Genomic DNA, 16,312 nt, shown 5'->3' on the forward strand with positions numbered 1-16,312 from the left:
GTTGACCCTGGTTCGATCCCTGGCCAACTCAGTATTTGAGGGCTTAAACTAGAATTGCTTTGGTATTGCAGATTAACCCTACTAAGTTTTCAGCAACAAAAAGAGTAGAAAACCATCTTTGTTATATGGTTTAGATGAGAAAGGTGAACAAGCTAAGAAATATTCTCTTTACTTTTTTCTCATTTTGGTGGTTGCTAAACTGTAAGAAGAAAGTTTAATGAGAATAACGAAACACCAAATGAGAAAAACAAGCAATGCGTTGGCCGGGAATCGAAGCCGGGTCAACTGCTTGGAAGGCAGCTATGCTCACCACTATACCACCAACGCTTACGGCAACTTGTTGTGTTTTTACATTTTCTGCAATAACACTACAAAAATTGTCCGCAAAAAGTTTTTCGTGTTAGTAAAAAAAAAAAATACCCTTAATTGTTGCCTTGGCCGGGAATCGAACCCGGGTCCATTTGGTGGTCCAGGACCACCAACGTATGAGTCCATTTGCTCAACTTTGGTTTTGTCAGTGAAAGTTACTAATGTGTTAACTAAAAAAAAGAAAGGACCGAAAATGTTGGGAAAGAGACAATTGCTAAAAAAATTTAGAAAAAGGCAAGGCGTTGTCCAAAACTCAAAAATGAACTTTTTGAATCAAAAAAGGTAGCTAAAGTGTGACAAAGAAGAAAAATCACAGCATAAGTCTTACCGAAAAAAGTTATAAAGATTAAAAACACCACTAAACGCAAAATACAATGAGTTGTTCTAGAATTAAACTATCGCTTATTGTTTGAAAAGCAACTATGCTCACCAAGATGACATCAATGCTTACATCAGCATTGATTCCCAGGCAGTTGACCCTGGTTCGATCCCTGGCCAACTCAGTATTTGAGGGCTTAAACTAGAATTGCTTTGGTATTGCAGATTAACCCTACTAAGTTTTCAGCAACAAAAAGAGTAGAAAACCATCTTTGTTATATGGTTTAGATGAGAAAGGTGAACAAGCTAAGAAATATTCTCTTTACTTTTTTCTCATTTTGGTGGTTGCTAAACTGTAAGAAGAAAGTTTAATGAGAATAACGAAACACCAAATGAGAAAAACAAGCAATGCGTTGGCCGGGAATCGAACCCGGGTCAACTGCTTGGAAGGGAGCTATGCTCACCACTATACCACCAACGCTTACGGCAACTTGTTGTGTTTTTACATTTTCTGCAATAACACTACAAAAATTGTCCGCAAAAAGTTTTTCGTGTTAGTAAAAAAAAATAATACCCTTAATTGTTGCCTTGGCCGGGAATCGAAGAAAAATCGAAGAAAAATCACAGCATAAGTCTTACCGAAAAAAGTTATAAAGATTAAAAACACCACTAAATGCAAAATACAATGAGTTGTTCTAGAATTAAACTATCGCTTATTGTTTGAAAAGCAACTATGCTCACCAAGATGACATCAATGCTTACATCAGCATTGATTCCCAGGCAGTTGACCCTGGTTCGATCCCTGGCCAACTCAGTATTTGAGGGCTTAAACTAGAATTGCTTTGGTATTGCAGATTAACCCTACTAAGTTTTCAGCAACAAAAAGAGTAGAAAACCATCTTTGTTATATGGTTTAGATGAGAAAGGTGAACAAGCTAAGAAATATTCTCTTTACTTTTTTCTCATTTTGGTGGTTGCCAAACTGTAAGAAGAAAGTTTAATGAGAATAACGAAACACCAAATGAGAAAAACAAGCAATGCGTTGGCCGGGAATCGAACCCGGGTCAACTGCTTGGAAGGCAGCTATGCTCACCACTATACCACCAACGCTTACGGCAACTTGTTGTGTTTTTACATTTTCTGCAATAACACTACAAAAATTGTCCGCAAAAAGTTTTTCGTGTTAGTAAAAAAAAAAAATACCCTTAATTGTTGCCTTGGCCGGGAATCGAACCCGGGTCCTTTTGGTGGTCCAGGACCACCAACGTATGAGTCCATTTGCTCAACTTTGGTTTTGTCAGTGAAAGTTACTAATGTGTTAACTAAAAAAAAGAAAGGACCGAAAATGTTGGGAAAGAGACAATTGCTAAAAAAATTTAGAAAAAGGCAAGGCGTTGTCCAAAACTCAAAAATGAACTTTTTGAATCAAAAAAGGTAGCTAAAGTGTGACAAAGAAGAAAAATCACAGCATAAGTCTTACCGAAAAAAGTTATAAAGATTAAAAACACCACTAAACGCAAAATACAATGAGTTGTTCTAGAATTAAACTATCGCTTATTGTTTGAAAAGCAACTATGCTCACCAAGATGACATCAATGCTTACATCAGCATTGATTCCCAGGCAGTTGACCCTGGTTCGATCCCTGGCCAACTCAGTATTTGAGGGCTTAAACTAGAATTGCTTTGGTATTGCAGATTAACCCTACTAAGTTTTCAGCAACAAAAAGAGTAGAAAACCATCTTTGTTATATGGTTTAGATGAGAAAGGTGAACAAGCTAAGAAATATTCTCTTTACTTTTTTCTCATTTTGGTGGTTGCTAAACTGTAAGAAGAAAGTTTAATGAGAATAACGAAACACCAAATGAGAAAAAGAAGCAATGCGTTGGCCGGGAATCGAACCCGGGTCAACTGCTTGGAAGGCAGCTATGCTCACCACTATACCACCAACGCTTACGGCAACTTGTTGTGTTTTTACATTTTCTGCAATAACACTACAAAAATTGTCCGCAAAAAGTTTTTCGTGTTAGTAAAAAAAAAAAAAAATACCCTTAATTGTTGCCTTGGCCAGGAATCGAGCCCGGGTCAACTGCTTGGGAAGCAGCTATGCTCACCACTATACCATTTGCTCAACTTTGGTTTTGCTCAACTTTGCTCAACTTTGGTTTTGTCGGTGAAAGTCACTAATGTGTTAACTAAAAAAAAGAAAGGACCGAAAATGTTGGGAAAGAGACAATTGCTAAAAAAATTTAGAAAAAGGCAAGGCGTTGTCCAAAACTCAAAAATGAACTTTTTGAATCAAAAAAGGTAGCTAAAGTGTGACAAGGAAGAAAAATCACAGCATAAGTCTTACCGAAAAAAGTTATAAAGATTAAAAACACCACTAAACGCAAAATACAATGAGTTGTTCTAGAATTAAACTATCGCTTATTGTTTGAAAAGCAACTATGCTCACCAAGATGACATCAATGCTTACATCAGCATTGATTCCCAGGCAGTTGACCCTGGTTCGATCCCTGGCCAACTCAGTATTTGAGGGCTTAAACTAGAATTGCTTTGGTATTGCAGATTAACCCTACTAAGTTTTCAGCAACAAAAAGAGTAGAAAACCATCTTTGTTATATGGTTTAGATGAGAAAGGTGAACAAGCTAAGAAATATTCTCTTTACTTTTTTCTCATTTTGGTGGTTGCTAAACTGTAAGAAGAAAGTTTAATGAGAATAACGAAACACCAAATGAGAAAAACAAGCAATGCGTTGGCCGGGAATCGAAGCCGGGTCAACTGCTTGGAAGGCAGCTATGCTCACCACTATACCACCAACGCTTACGGCAACTTGTTGTGTTTTTACATTTTCTGCAATAACACTACAAAAATTGTCCGCAAAAAGTTTTTCGTGTTAGTAAAAAAAAAAAAAAATACCCTTAATTGTTGCCTTGGCCAGGAATCGAGCCCGGGAAGCAGCTATGCTCACCACTATACCATTTGCTCAACTTTGGTTTTGCTCAACTTTGCTCAACTTTGGTTTTGTCGGTGAAAGTTACTAATGTGTTAACTAAAAAAAAGAAAGGACCGAAAATGTTGGGAAAGAGACAATTGCTAAAAAAATTTAGAAAAAGGCAAGGCGTTGTCCAAAACTCAAAAATGAACTTTTTGAATCAAAAAAGGTAGCTAAAGTGTGACAAGGAAGAAAAATCACAGCATAAGTCTTACTGAAAAAAGTTATAAAGATTAAAAACACCACTAAACGCAAAATACAATGAGTTGTTCTAGAATTAAACTATCGCTTATTGTTTGAAAAGCAACTATGCTCACCAAGATGACATCAATGCTTACATCAGCATTGATTCCCAGGCAGTTGACCCTGGTTCGATCCCTGGCCAACTCAGTATTTGAGGGCTTAAACTAGAATTGCTTTGGTATTGCAGATTAACCCTACTAAGTTTTCAGCAACAAAAAGAGTAGAAAACCATCTTTGTTATATGGTTTAGATGAGAAAGGTGAACAAGCTAAGAAATATTCTCTTTACTTTTTTCTCATTTTGGTGGTTGCTAAACTGTAAGAAGAAAGTTTAATGAGAATAACGAAACACCAAATGAGAAAAACAAGCAATGCGTTGGCCGGGAATCGAAGCCGGGTCAACTGCTTGGAAGGCAGCTATGCTCACCACTATACCACCAACGCTTACGGCAACTTGTTGTGTTTTTACATTTTCTGCAATAACACTACAAAAATTGTCCGCAAAAAGTTTTTCGTGTTATTAAAAAAAAAAAATACCCTTAATTGTTGCCTTGGCCGGGAATCGAACCCGGGTCCATTTGGTGGTCCAGGACCACCAACGTATGAGTCCATTTGCTCAACTTTGGTTTTGTCAGTGAAAGTTACTAATGTGTTAACTAAAAAAAAGAAAGGACCGAAAATGTTGGGAAAGAGACAATTGCTAAAAAAATTTAGAAAAAGGCAAGGCGTTGTCCAAAACTCAAAAATGAACTTTTTGAATCAAAAAAGGTAGCTAAAGTGTGACAAAGAAGAAAAATCACAGCATAAGTCTTACCGAAAAAAGTTATAAAGATTAAAAACACCACTAAACGCAAAATACAATGAGTTGTTCTAGAATTAAACTATCGCTTATTGTTTGAAAAGCAACTATGCTCACCAAGATGACATCAATGCTTACATCAGCATTGATTCCCAGGCAGTTGACCCTGGTTCGATCCCTGGCCAACTCAGTATTTGAGGGCTTAAACTAGAATTGCTTTGGTATTGCAGATTAACCCTACTAAGTTTTCAGCAACAAAAAGAGTAGAAAACCATCTTTGTTATATGGTTTAGATGAGAAAGGTGAACAAGCTAAGAAATATTCTCTTTACTTTTTTCTCATTTTGGTGGTTGCTAAACTGTAAGAAGAAAGTTTAATGAGAATAACGAAACACCAAATGAGAAAAAGAAGCAATGCGTTGGCCGGGAATCGAACCCGGGTCAACTGCTTGGAAGGCAGCTATGCTCACCACTATACCACCAACGCTTACGGCAACTTGTTGTGTTTTTACATTTTCTGCAATAACACTACAAAAATTGTCCGCAAAAAGTTTTTCGTGTTAGTAAAAAAAAAAAATACCCTTAATTGTTGCCTTGGCCGGGAATCGAACCCGGGTCCATTTGGTGGTCCAGGACCACCAACGTATGAGTCCATTTGCTCAACTTTGGTTTTGTCAGTGAAAGTTACTAATGTGTTAACTAAAAAAAAGAAAGGACCGAAAATGTTGGGAAAGAGACAATTGCTAAAAAAATTTAGAAAAAGGCAAGGCGTTGTCCAAAACTCAAAAATGAACTTTTTGAATCAAAAAAGGTAGCTAAAGTGTGACAAAGAAGAAAAATCACAGCATAAGTCTTACCGAAAAAAGTTATAAAGATTAAAAACACCACTAAACGCAAAATACAATGAGTTGTTCTAGAATTAAACTATCGCTTATTGTTTGAAAAGCAACTATGCTCACCAAGATGACATCAATGCTTACATCAGCATTGATTCCCAGGCAGTTGACCCTGGTTCGATCCCTGGCCAACTCAGTATTTGAGGGCTTAAACTAGAATTGCTTTGGTATTGCAGATTAACCCTACTAAGTTTTCAGCAACAAAAAGAGTAGAAAACCATCTTTGTTATATGGTTTAGATGAGAAAGGTGAACAAGCTAAGAAATATTCTCTTTACTTTTTTCTCATTTTGGTGGTTGCTAAACTGTAAGAAGAAAGTTTAATGAGAATAACGAAACACCAAATGAGAAAAACAAGCAATGCGTTGGCCGGGAATCGAACCCGGGTCAACTGCTTGGAAGGCAGCTATGCTCACCACTATACCACCAACGCTTACGGCAACTTGTTGTGTTTTTACATTTTCTGCAATAACACTACAAAAATTGTCCGCAAAAAGTTTTTCGTGTTAGTAAAAAAAAAAAATACCCTTAATTGTTGCCTTGGCCGGGAATCGAACCCGGGTCCATTTGGTGGTCCAGGACCACCAACGTATGAGTCCATTTGCTCAACTTTGGTTTTGTCAGTGAAAGTTACTAATGTGTTAACTAAAAAAAAGAAAGGACCGAAAATGTTGGGAAAGAGACAATTGCTAAAAAAATTTAGAAAAAGGCAAGGCGTTGTCCAAAACTCAAAAATGAACTTTTTGAATCAAAAAAGGTAGCTAAAGTGTGACAAAGAAGAAAAATCACAGCATAAGTCTTACCGAAAAAAGTTATAAAGATTAAAAACACCACTAAACGCAAAATACAATGAGTTGTTCTAGAATTAAACTATCGCTTATTGTTTGAAAAGCAACTATGCTCACCAAGATGACATCAATGCTTACATCAGCATTGATTCCCAGGCAGTTGACCCTGGTTCGATCCCTGGCCAACTCAGTATTTGAGGGCTTAAACTAGAATTGCTTTGGTATTGCAGATTAACCCTACTAAGTTTTCAGCAACAAAAAGAGTAGAAAACCATCTTTGTTATATGGTTTAGATGAGAAAGGTGAACAAGCTAAGAAATATTCTCTTTACTTTTTTCTCATTTTGGTGGTTGCTAAACTGTAAGAAGAAAGTTTAATGAGAATAACGAAACACCAAATGAGAAAAAGAAGCAATGCGTTGGCCGGGAATCGAACCCGGGTCAACTGCTTGGAAGGCAGCTATGCTCACCACTATACCACCAACGCTTACGGCAACTTGTTGTGTTTTTACATTTTCTGCAATAACACTACAAAAATTGTCCGCAAAAAGTTTTTCGTGTTAGTAAAAAAAAAAAATACCCTTAATTGTTGCCTTGGCCGGGAATCGAACCCGGGTCCATTTGGTGGTCCAGGACCACCAACGTATGAGTCCATTTGCTCAACTTTGGTTTTGTCAGTGAAAGTTACTAATGTGTTAACTAAAAAAAAGAAAGGACCGAAAATGTTGGGAAAGAGACAATTGCTAAAAAAATTTACAAAAAAGGCAAGGCGTTGTCCAAAACTCAAAAATGAACTTTTTGAATCAAAAAAGGTAGCTAAAGTGTGACAAAGAAGAAAAATCACAGCATAAGTCTTACCGAAAAAAGTTATAAAGATTAAAAACACCACTAAACGCAAAATACAATGAGTTGTTCTAGAATTAAACTATCGCTTATTGTTTGAAAAGCAACTATGCTCACCAAGATGACATCAATGCTTACATCAGCATTGATTCCCAGGCAGTTGACCCTGGTTCGATCCCTGGCCAACTCAGTATTTGAGGGCTTAAACTAGAATTGCTTTGGTATTGCAGATTAACCCTACTAAGTTTTCAGCAACAAAAAGAGTAGAAAACCATCTTTGTTATATGGTTTAGATGAGAAAGGTGAACAAGCTAAGAAATATTCTCTTTACTTTTTTCTCATTTTGGTGGTTGCTAAACTGTAAGAAGAAAGTTTAATGAGAATAACGAAACACCAAATGAGAAAAACAAGCAATGCGTTGGCCGGGAATCGAACCCGGGTCAACTGCTTGGAAGGCAGCTATGCTCACCACTATACCACCAACGCTTACGGCAACTTGTTGTGTTTTTACATTTTCTGCAATAACACTACAAAAATTGTCCGCAAAAAGTTTTTCGTGTTAGTAAAAAAAAAAAATACCCTTAATTGTTGCCTTGGCCGGGAATCGAACCCGGGTCCATTTGGTGGTCCAGGACCACCAACGTATGAGTCCATTTGCTCAACTTTGGTTTTGTCAGTGAAAGTTACTAATGTGTTAACTAAAAAAAAGAAAGGACCGAAAATGTTGGGAAAGAGACAATTGCTAAAAAAATTTAGAAAAAGGCAAGGCGTTGTCCAAAACTCAAAAATGAACTTTTTGAATCAAAAAAGGTAGCTAAAGTGTGACAAAGAAGAAAAATCACAGCATAAGTCTTACCGAAAAAAGTTATAAAGATTAAAAACACCACTAAACGCAAAATACAATGAGTTGTTCTAGAATTAAACTATCGCTTATTGTTTGAAAAGCAACTATGCTCACCAAGATGACATCAATGCTTACATCAGCATTGATTCCCAGGCAGTTGACCCTGGTTCGATCCCTGGCCAACTCAGTATTTGAGGGCTTAAACTAGAATTGCTTTGGTATTGCAGATTAACCCTACTAAGTTTTCAGCAACAAAAAGAGTAGAAAACCATCTTTGTTATATGGTTTAGATGAGAAAGGTGAACAAGCTAAGAAATATTCTCTTTACTTTTTTCTCATTTTGGTGGTTGCTAAACTGTAAGAAGAAAGTTTAATGAGAATAACGAAACACCAAATGAGAAAAACAAGCAATGCGTTGGCCGGGAATCGAAGCCGGGTCAACTGCTTGGAAGGCAGCTATGCTCACCACTATACCACCAACGCTTACGGCAACTTGTTGTGTTTTTACATTTTCTGCAATAACACTACAAAAATTGTCCGCAAAAAGTTTTTCGTGTTAGTAAAAAAAAAAAATACCCTTAATTGTTGCCTTGGCCGGGAATCGAACCCGGGTCCATTTGGTGGTCCAGGACCACCAACGTATGAGTCCATTTGCTCAACTTTGGTTTTGTCAGTGAAAGTTACTAATGTGTTAACTAAAAAAAAGAAAGGACCGAAAATGTTGGGAAAGAGACAATTGCTAAAAAAATTTAGAAAAAGGCAAGGCGTTGTCCAAAACTCAAAAATGAACTTTTTGAATCAAAAAAGGTAGCTAAAGTGTGACAAAGAAGAAAAATCACAGCATAAGTCTTACCGAAAAAAGTTATAAAGATTAAAAACACCACTAAACGCAAAATACAATGAGTTGTTCTAGAATTAAACTATCGCTTATTGTTTGAAAAGCAACTATGCTCACCAAGATGACATCAATGCTTACATCAGCATTGATTCCCAGGCAGTTGACCCTGGTTCGATCCCTGGCCAACTCAGTATTTGAGGGCTTAAACTAGAATTGCTTTGGTATTGCAGATTAACCCTACTAAGTTTTCAGCAACAAAAAGAGTAGAAAACCATCTTTGTTATATGGTTTAGATGAGAAAGGTGAACAAGCTAAGAAATATTCTCTTTACTTTTTTCTCATTTTGGTGGTTGCTAAACTGTAAGAAGAAAGTTTAATGAGAATAACGAAACACCAAATGAGAAAAACAAGCAATGCGTTGGCCGGGAATCGAACCCGGGTCAACTGCTTGGAAGGCAGCTATGCTCACCACTATACCACCAACGCTTACGGCAACTTGTTGTGTTTTTACATTTTCTGCAATAACACTACAAAAATTGTCCGCAAAAAGTTTTTCGTGTTAGTAAAAAAAAAAAATACCCTTAATTGTTGCCTTGGCCGGGAATCGAACCCGGGTCCATTTGGTGGTCCAGGACCACCAACGTATGAGTCCATTTGCTCAACTTTGGTTTTGTCAGTGAAAGTTACTAATGTGTTAACTAAAAAAAAGAAAGGACCGAAAATGTTGGGAAAGAGACAATTGCTAAAAAAATTTAGAAAAAGGCAAGGCGTTGTCCAAAACTCAAAAATGAACTTTTTGAATCAAAAAAGGTAGCTAAAGTGTGACAAAGAAGAAAAATCACAGCATAAGTCTTACCGAAAAAAGTTATAAAGATTAAAAACACCACTAAACGCAAAATACAATGAGTTGTTCTAGAATTAAACTATCGCTTATTGTTTGAAAAGCAACTATGCTCACCAAGATGACATCAATGCTTACATCAGCATTGATTCCCAGGCAGTTGACCCTGGTTCGATCCCTGGCCAACTCAGTATTTGAGGGCTTAAACTAGAATTGCTTTGGTATTGCAGATTAACCCTACTAAGTTTTCAGCAACAAAAAGAGTAGAAAACCATCTTTGTTATATGGTTTAGATGAGAAAGGTGAACAAGCTAAGAAATATTCTCTTTACTTTTTTCTCATTTTGGTGGTTGCTAAACTGTAAGAAAGTTTAATGAGAATAACGAAACACCAAATGAGAAAAAGAAGCAATGCGTTGGCCGGGAATCGAACCCGGGTCAACTGCTTGGGAAGCAGCTATGCTCACCACTATACCACCAACGCATGAGTCCATTTGCTCAACTTTGGTTTTGTCGGTGAAAGTTACTAATGTGTTAACTAAAAAAAAGAAAGGACCGAAAATGTTGGGAAAGAGACAATTGCTAAAAAAATTTACAAAAAAGGCGTTGTCCAAAACTCAAAAATGAACTTTTTGAATCAAAAAAGGTAGCTAAAGTGTGACAAAGAAGAAAAATCACAGCATAAGTCTTACCGAAAAAAGTTATAAAGATTAAAAACACCACTAAACGCAAAATACAATGAGTTGTTCTAGAATTAAACTATCGCTTATTGTTTGAAAAGCAACTATGCTCACCAAGATGACATCAATGCTTACATCAGCATTGATTCCCAGGCAGTTGACCCTGGTTCGATCCCTGGCCAACTCAGTATTTGAGGGCTTAAACTAGAATTGCTTTGGTATTGCAGATTAACCCTACTAAGTTTTCAGCAACAAAAAGAGTAGAAAACCATCTTTGTTATATGGTTTAGATGAGAAAGGTGAACAAGCTAAGAAATATTCTCTTTACTTTTTTCTCATTTTGGTGGTTGCTAAACTGTAAGAAAGTTTAATGAGAATAACGAAACACCAAATGAGAAAAAGAAGCAATGCGTTGGCCGGGAATCGAACCCGGGTCAACTGCTTGGGAAGCAGCTATGCTCACCACTATACCACCAACGCATGAGTCCATTTGCTCAACTTTGAGTTTGTCGGTGAAAGTTACTAATGTGTTAACTAAAAAAAAGAAAGGACCGAAAATGTTGGGAAAGAGACAATTGCTAAAAAAATTTACAAAAAAGGCGTTGTCCAAAACTCAAAAATGAACTTTTTGAATCAAAAAAGGTAGCTAAAGTGTGACAAAGAAGAAAAATCACAGCATAAGTCTTACCGAAAAAAGTTATAAAGATTAAAAACACCACTAAACGCAAAATACAATGAGTTGTTCTAGAATTAAACTATCGCTTATTGTTTGAAAAGCAACTATGCTCACCAAGATGACATCAATGCTTACATCAGCATTGATTCCCAGGCAGTTGACCCTGGTTCGATCCCTGGCCAACTCAGTATTTGAGGGCTTAAACTAGAATTGCTTTGGTATTGCAGATTAACCCTACTAAGTTTTCAGCAACAAAAAGAGTAGAAAACCATCTTTGTTATATGGTTTAGATGAGAAAGGTGAACAAGCTAAGAAATATTCTCTTTACTTTTTTCTCATTTTGGTGGTTGCTAAACTGTAAGAAAGTTTAATGAGAATAACGAAACACCAAATGAGAAAAAGAAGCAATGCGTTGGCCGGGAATCGAACCCGGGTCAACTGCTTGGGAAGCAGCTATGCTCACCACTATACCACCAACGCATGAGTCCATTTGCTCAACTTTGGTTTTGTCGGTGAAAGTTACTAATGTGTTAACTAAAAAAAAGAAAGGACCGAAAATGTTGGGAAAGAGACAATTGCTAAAAAAATTTACAAAAAAGGCGTTGTCCAAAACTCAAAAATGAACTTTTTGAATCAAAAAAGGTAGCTAAAGTGTGACAAAGAAGAAAAATCACAGCATAAGTCTTACCGAAAAAAGTTATAAAGATTAAAAACACCACTAAACGCAAAATACAATGAGTTGTTCTAGAATTAAACTATCGCTTATTGTTTGAAAAGCAACTATGCTCACCAAGATGACATCAATGCTTACATCAGCATTGATTCCCAGGCAGTTGACCCTGGTTCGATCCCTGGCCAACTCAGTATTTGAGGGCTTAAACTAGAATTGCTTTGGTATTGCAGATTAACCCTACTAAGTTTTCAGCAACAAAAAGAGTAGAAAACCATCTTTGTTATATGGTTTAGATGAGAAAGGTGAACAAGCTAAGAAATATTCTCTTTACTTTTTTCTCATTTTGGTGGTTGCTAAACTGTAAGAAAGTTTAATGAGAATAACGAAACACCAAATGAGAAAAAGAAGCAATGCGTTGGCCGGGAATCGAACCCGGGTCAACTGCTTGGGAAGCAGCTATGCTCACCACTATACCACCAACGCATGAGTCCATTTGCTCAACTTTGGTTTTGTCGGTGAAAGTTACTAATGTGTTAACTAAAAAAAAGAAAGGACCGAAAATGTTGGGAAAGAGACAATTGCTAAAAAAATTTACAAAAAAGGCGTTGTCCAAAACTCAAAAATGAACTTTTTGAATCAAAAAAGGTAGCTAAAGTGTGACAAAGAAGAAAAATCACAGCATAAGTCTTACCGAAAAAAGTTATAAAGATTAAAAACACCACTAAACGCAAAATACAATGAGTTGTTCTAGAATTAAACTATCGCTTATTGTTTGAAAAGCAACTATGCTCACCAAGATGACATCAATGCTTACATCAGCATTGATTCCCAGGCAGTTGACCCTGGTTCGATCCCTGGCCAACTCAGTATTTGAGGGCTTAAACTAGAATTGCTTTGGTATTGCAGATTAACCCTACTAAGTTTTCAGCAACAAAAAGAGTAGAAAACCATCTTTGTTATATGGTTTAGATGAGAAAGGTGAACAAGCTAAGAAATATTCTCTTTACTTTTTTCTCATTTTGGTGGTTGCTAAACTGTAAGAAAGTTTAATGAGAATAACGAAACACCAAATGAGAAAAAGAAGCAATGCGTTGGCCGGGAATCGAACCCGGGTCAACTGCTTGGGAAGCAGCTATGCTCACCACTATACCACCAACGCATGAGTCCATTTGCTCAACTTTGGTTTTGTCGGTGAAAGTTACTAATGTGTTAACTAAAAAAAAGAAAGGACCGAAAATGTTGGGAAAGAGACAATTGCTAAAAAAATTTACAAAAAAGGCGTTGTCCAAAACTCAAAAATGAACTTTTTGAATCAAAAAAGGTAGCTAAAGTGTGACAAAGAAGAAAAATCACAGCATAAGTCTTACCGAAAAAAGTTATAAAGATTAAAAACACCACTAAACGCAAAATACAATGAGTTGTTCTAGAATTAAACTATCGCTTATTGTTTGAAAAGCAACTATGCTCACCAAGATGACATCAATGCTTACATCAGCATTGATTCCCAGGCAGTTGACCCTGGTTCGATCCCTGGCCAACTCAGTATTTGAGGGCTTAAACTAGAATTGCTTTGGTATTGCAGATTAACCCTACTAAGTTTTCAGCAACAAAAAGAGTAGAAAACCATCTTTGTTATATGGTTTAGATGAGAAAGGTGAACAAGCTAAGAAATATTCTCTTTACTTTTTTCTCATTTTGGTGGTTGCTAAACTGTAAGAAAGTTTAATGAGAATAACGAAACACCAAATGAGAAAAAGAAGCAATGCGTTGGCCGGGAATCGAACCCGGGTCAACTGCTTGGGAAGCAGCTATGCTCACCACTATACCACCAACGCATGAGTCCATTTGCTCAACTTTGGTTTTGTCGGTGAAAGCTACTAATGTGTTAACTAAAAAAAAGAAAGGACCGAAAATGTTGGGAAAGAGACAATTGCTAAAAAAATTTACAAAAAAGGCGTTGTCCAAAACTCAAAAATGAACTTTTTGAATCAAAAAAGGTAGCTAAAGTGTGACAAAGAAGAAAAATCACAGCATAAGTCTTACCGAAAAAAGTTATAAAGATTAAAAACACCACTAAACGCAAAATACAATGAGTTGTTCTAGAATTAAACTATCGCTTATTGTTTGAAAAGCAACTATGCTCACCAAGATGACATCAATGCTTACATCAGCATTGATTCCCAGGCAGTTGACCCTGGTTCGATCCCTGGCCAACTCAGTATTTGAGGGCTTAAACTAGAATTGCTTTGGTATTGCAGATTAACCCTACTAAGTTTTCAGCAACAAAAAGAGTAGAAAACCATCTTTGTTATATGGTTTAGATGAGAAAGGTGAACAAGCTAAGAAATATTCTCTTTACTTTTTTCTCATTTTGGTGGTTGCTAAACTGTAAGAAAGTTTAATGAGAATAACGAAACACCAAATGAGAAAAAGAAGCAATGCGTTGGCCGGGAATCGAACCCGGGTCAACTGCTTGGGAAGCAGCTATGCTCACCACTATACCACCAACGCATGAGTCCATTTGCTCAACTTTGGTTTTGTCGGTGAAAGTTACTAATGTGTTAACTAAAAAAAAGAAAGGACCGAAAATGTTGGGAAAGAGACAATTGCTAAAAAAATTTAGAAAAAGGCGTTGTCCAAAACTCAAAAATGAACTTTTTGAATCAAAAAAGGTAGCTAAAGTGTGACAAAGAAGAAAAATCACAGCATAAGTCTTACCGAAAAAAGTTATAAAGATTAAAAACACCACTAAACGCAAAATACAATGAGTTGTTCTAGAATTAAACTATCGCTTATTGTTTGAAAAGCAACTATGCTCACCAAGATGACATCAATGCTTACATCAGCATTGATTCCCAGGCAGTTGACCCTGGTTCGATCCCTGGCCAACTCAGTATTTGAGGGCTTAAACTAGAATTGCTTTGGTATTGCAGATTAACCCTACTAAGTTTTCAGCAACAAAAAGAGTAGAAAACCATCTTTGTTATATGGTTTAGATGAGAAAGGTGAACAAGCTAAGAAATATTCTCTTTACTTTTTTCTCATTTTGGTGGTTGCTAAACTGTAAGAAAGTTTAATGAGAATAACGAAACACCAAATGAGAAAAAGAAGCAATGCGTTGGCCGGGAATCGAACCCGGGTCAACTGCTTGGGAAGCAGCTATGCTCACCACTATACCACCAACGCATGAGTCCATTTGCTCAACTTTGGTTTTGTCGGTGAAAGTTACTAATGTGTTAACTAAAAAAAAGAAAGGACCGAAAATGTTGGGAAAGAGACAATTGCTAAAAAAATTTAGAAAAAGGCGTTGTCCAAAACTCAAAAATGAACTTTTTGAATCAAAAAAGGTAGCTAAAGTGTGACAAAGAAGAAAAATCACAGCATAAGTCTTACCGAAAAAAGTTATAAAGATTAAAAACACCACTAAACGCAAAATACAATGAGTTGTTCTAGAATTAAACTATCGCTTATTGTTTGAAAAGCAACTATGCTCACCAAGATGACATCAATGCTTACATCAGCATTGATTCCCAGGCAGTTGACCCTGGTTCGATCCCTGGCCAACTCAGTATTTGAGGGCTTAAACTAGAATTGCTTTGGTATTGCAGATTAACCCTACTAAGTTTTCAGCAACAAAAAGAGTAGAAAACCATCTTTGTTATATGGTTTAGATGAGAAAGGTGAACAAGCTAAGAAATATTCTCTTTACTTTTTTCTCATTTTGGTGGTTGCTAAACTGTAAGAAGAAAGTTTAATGAGAATAACGAAACACCAAATGAGAAAAACAAGCAATGCGTTGGCCGGGAATCGAACCCGGGTCAACTGCTTGGAAGGCAGCTATGCTCACCACTATACCACCAACGCTTACAGCAACTTGTTGTGTTTTTACATTTTCTGCAATAACACTACAAAAATTGTCCGCAAAAAGTTTTTCGTGTTAGTAAAAAAAAAAAATACCCTTAATTGTTGCCTTGGCCGGGAATCGAACCCGGGTCCATTTGGTGGTCCAGGACCACCAACGTATGAGTCCATTTGCTCAACTTTGGTTTTGTCAGTGAAAGTTACTAATGTGTTAACTAAAAAAAAGAAAGGACCGAAAATGTTGGGAAAGAGACAATTGCTAAAAAAATTTAGAAAAAGGCAAGGCGTTGTCCAAAACTCAAAAATGAACTTTTTGAATCAAAAAAGGTAGCTAAAGTGTGACAAAGAAGAAAAATCACAGCATAAGTCTTACCGAAAAAAGTTATAAAGATTAAAAACACCACTAAACGCAAAATACAATGAGTTGTTCTAGAATTAAACTATCGCTTATTGTTTGAAAAGCAACTATGCTCACCAAGATGACATCAATGCTTACATCAGCATTGATTCCCAGGCAGTTGACCCTGGTTCGATCCCTGGCCAACTCAGTATTTGAGGGCTTAAACTAGAATTGCTTTGGTATTGCAGATTAACCCTACTAAGTTTTCAGCAACAAAAAGAGTAGAAAACCATCTTTGTTATATGGTTTAGATG

At 36.6% G+C, this 16,312-nt stretch overlaps 16 non-coding genes across 16 annotated transcripts; all 16 read right to left on the bottom strand.

Annotated features, from left to right (window-relative positions):
- Nucleotides 1-1,725: 1,725 nt before the first annotated feature.
- TRNAG-UCC (transfer RNA glycine (anticodon UCC)) lies at nt 1,726-1,797 on the bottom strand. Its single transcript has one exon. It is a non-coding gene; the product is annotated as a tRNA-Gly (tRNA).
- A 769-nt stretch (nt 1,798-2,566) lies between these two features.
- TRNAG-UCC (transfer RNA glycine (anticodon UCC)) lies at nt 2,567-2,638 on the bottom strand. Its single transcript has one exon. It is a non-coding gene; the product is annotated as a tRNA-Gly (tRNA).
- A 2,498-nt stretch (nt 2,639-5,136) lies between these two features.
- On the bottom strand, nt 5,137-5,208 carry TRNAG-UCC (transfer RNA glycine (anticodon UCC)). The gene has a single exon. It is a non-coding gene; the product is annotated as a tRNA-Gly (tRNA).
- Nucleotides 5,209-5,977: 769 nt separating this feature from the next.
- On the bottom strand, nt 5,978-6,049 carry TRNAG-UCC (transfer RNA glycine (anticodon UCC)). Its single transcript has one exon. It is a non-coding gene; the product is annotated as a tRNA-Gly (tRNA).
- A 769-nt stretch (nt 6,050-6,818) lies between these two features.
- TRNAG-UCC (transfer RNA glycine (anticodon UCC)) lies at nt 6,819-6,890 on the bottom strand. The gene has a single exon. It is a non-coding gene; the product is annotated as a tRNA-Gly (tRNA).
- Nucleotides 6,891-7,660: 770 nt separating this feature from the next.
- Nucleotides 7,661-7,732, bottom strand: TRNAG-UCC (transfer RNA glycine (anticodon UCC)). Its single transcript has one exon. It is a non-coding gene; the product is annotated as a tRNA-Gly (tRNA).
- A 1,610-nt stretch (nt 7,733-9,342) lies between these two features.
- On the bottom strand, nt 9,343-9,414 carry TRNAG-UCC (transfer RNA glycine (anticodon UCC)). Its single transcript has one exon. It is a non-coding gene; the product is annotated as a tRNA-Gly (tRNA).
- A 766-nt stretch (nt 9,415-10,180) lies between these two features.
- Nucleotides 10,181-10,252, bottom strand: TRNAG-CCC (transfer RNA glycine (anticodon CCC)). Its single transcript has one exon. It is a non-coding gene; the product is annotated as a tRNA-Gly (tRNA).
- Nucleotides 10,253-10,856: 604 nt separating this feature from the next.
- TRNAG-CCC (transfer RNA glycine (anticodon CCC)) lies at nt 10,857-10,928 on the bottom strand. The gene has a single exon. It is a non-coding gene; the product is annotated as a tRNA-Gly (tRNA).
- A 604-nt stretch (nt 10,929-11,532) lies between these two features.
- On the bottom strand, nt 11,533-11,604 carry TRNAG-CCC (transfer RNA glycine (anticodon CCC)). Its single transcript has one exon. It is a non-coding gene; the product is annotated as a tRNA-Gly (tRNA).
- A 604-nt stretch (nt 11,605-12,208) lies between these two features.
- On the bottom strand, nt 12,209-12,280 carry TRNAG-CCC (transfer RNA glycine (anticodon CCC)). The gene has a single exon. It is a non-coding gene; the product is annotated as a tRNA-Gly (tRNA).
- A 604-nt stretch (nt 12,281-12,884) lies between these two features.
- TRNAG-CCC (transfer RNA glycine (anticodon CCC)) lies at nt 12,885-12,956 on the bottom strand. The gene has a single exon. It is a non-coding gene; the product is annotated as a tRNA-Gly (tRNA).
- Nucleotides 12,957-13,560: 604 nt separating this feature from the next.
- On the bottom strand, nt 13,561-13,632 carry TRNAG-CCC (transfer RNA glycine (anticodon CCC)). Its single transcript has one exon. It is a non-coding gene; the product is annotated as a tRNA-Gly (tRNA).
- Nucleotides 13,633-14,236: 604 nt separating this feature from the next.
- TRNAG-CCC (transfer RNA glycine (anticodon CCC)) lies at nt 14,237-14,308 on the bottom strand. Its single transcript has one exon. It is a non-coding gene; the product is annotated as a tRNA-Gly (tRNA).
- A 603-nt stretch (nt 14,309-14,911) lies between these two features.
- On the bottom strand, nt 14,912-14,983 carry TRNAG-CCC (transfer RNA glycine (anticodon CCC)). Its single transcript has one exon. It is a non-coding gene; the product is annotated as a tRNA-Gly (tRNA).
- Nucleotides 14,984-15,589: 606 nt separating this feature from the next.
- TRNAG-UCC (transfer RNA glycine (anticodon UCC)) lies at nt 15,590-15,661 on the bottom strand. The gene has a single exon. It is a non-coding gene; the product is annotated as a tRNA-Gly (tRNA).
- Nucleotides 15,662-16,312: the final 651 nt, after the last annotated feature.

Source organism: Dendrobates tinctorius, unplaced genomic scaffold, assembly GCF_039654945.1.
Source record: "Dendrobates tinctorius isolate UK_male_01 unplaced genomic scaffold, ASM3965494v1 ptg000251l, whole genome shotgun sequence".
Taxonomy (NCBI): Eukaryota; Metazoa; Chordata; class Amphibia; order Anura; family Dendrobatidae; genus Dendrobates; species Dendrobates tinctorius.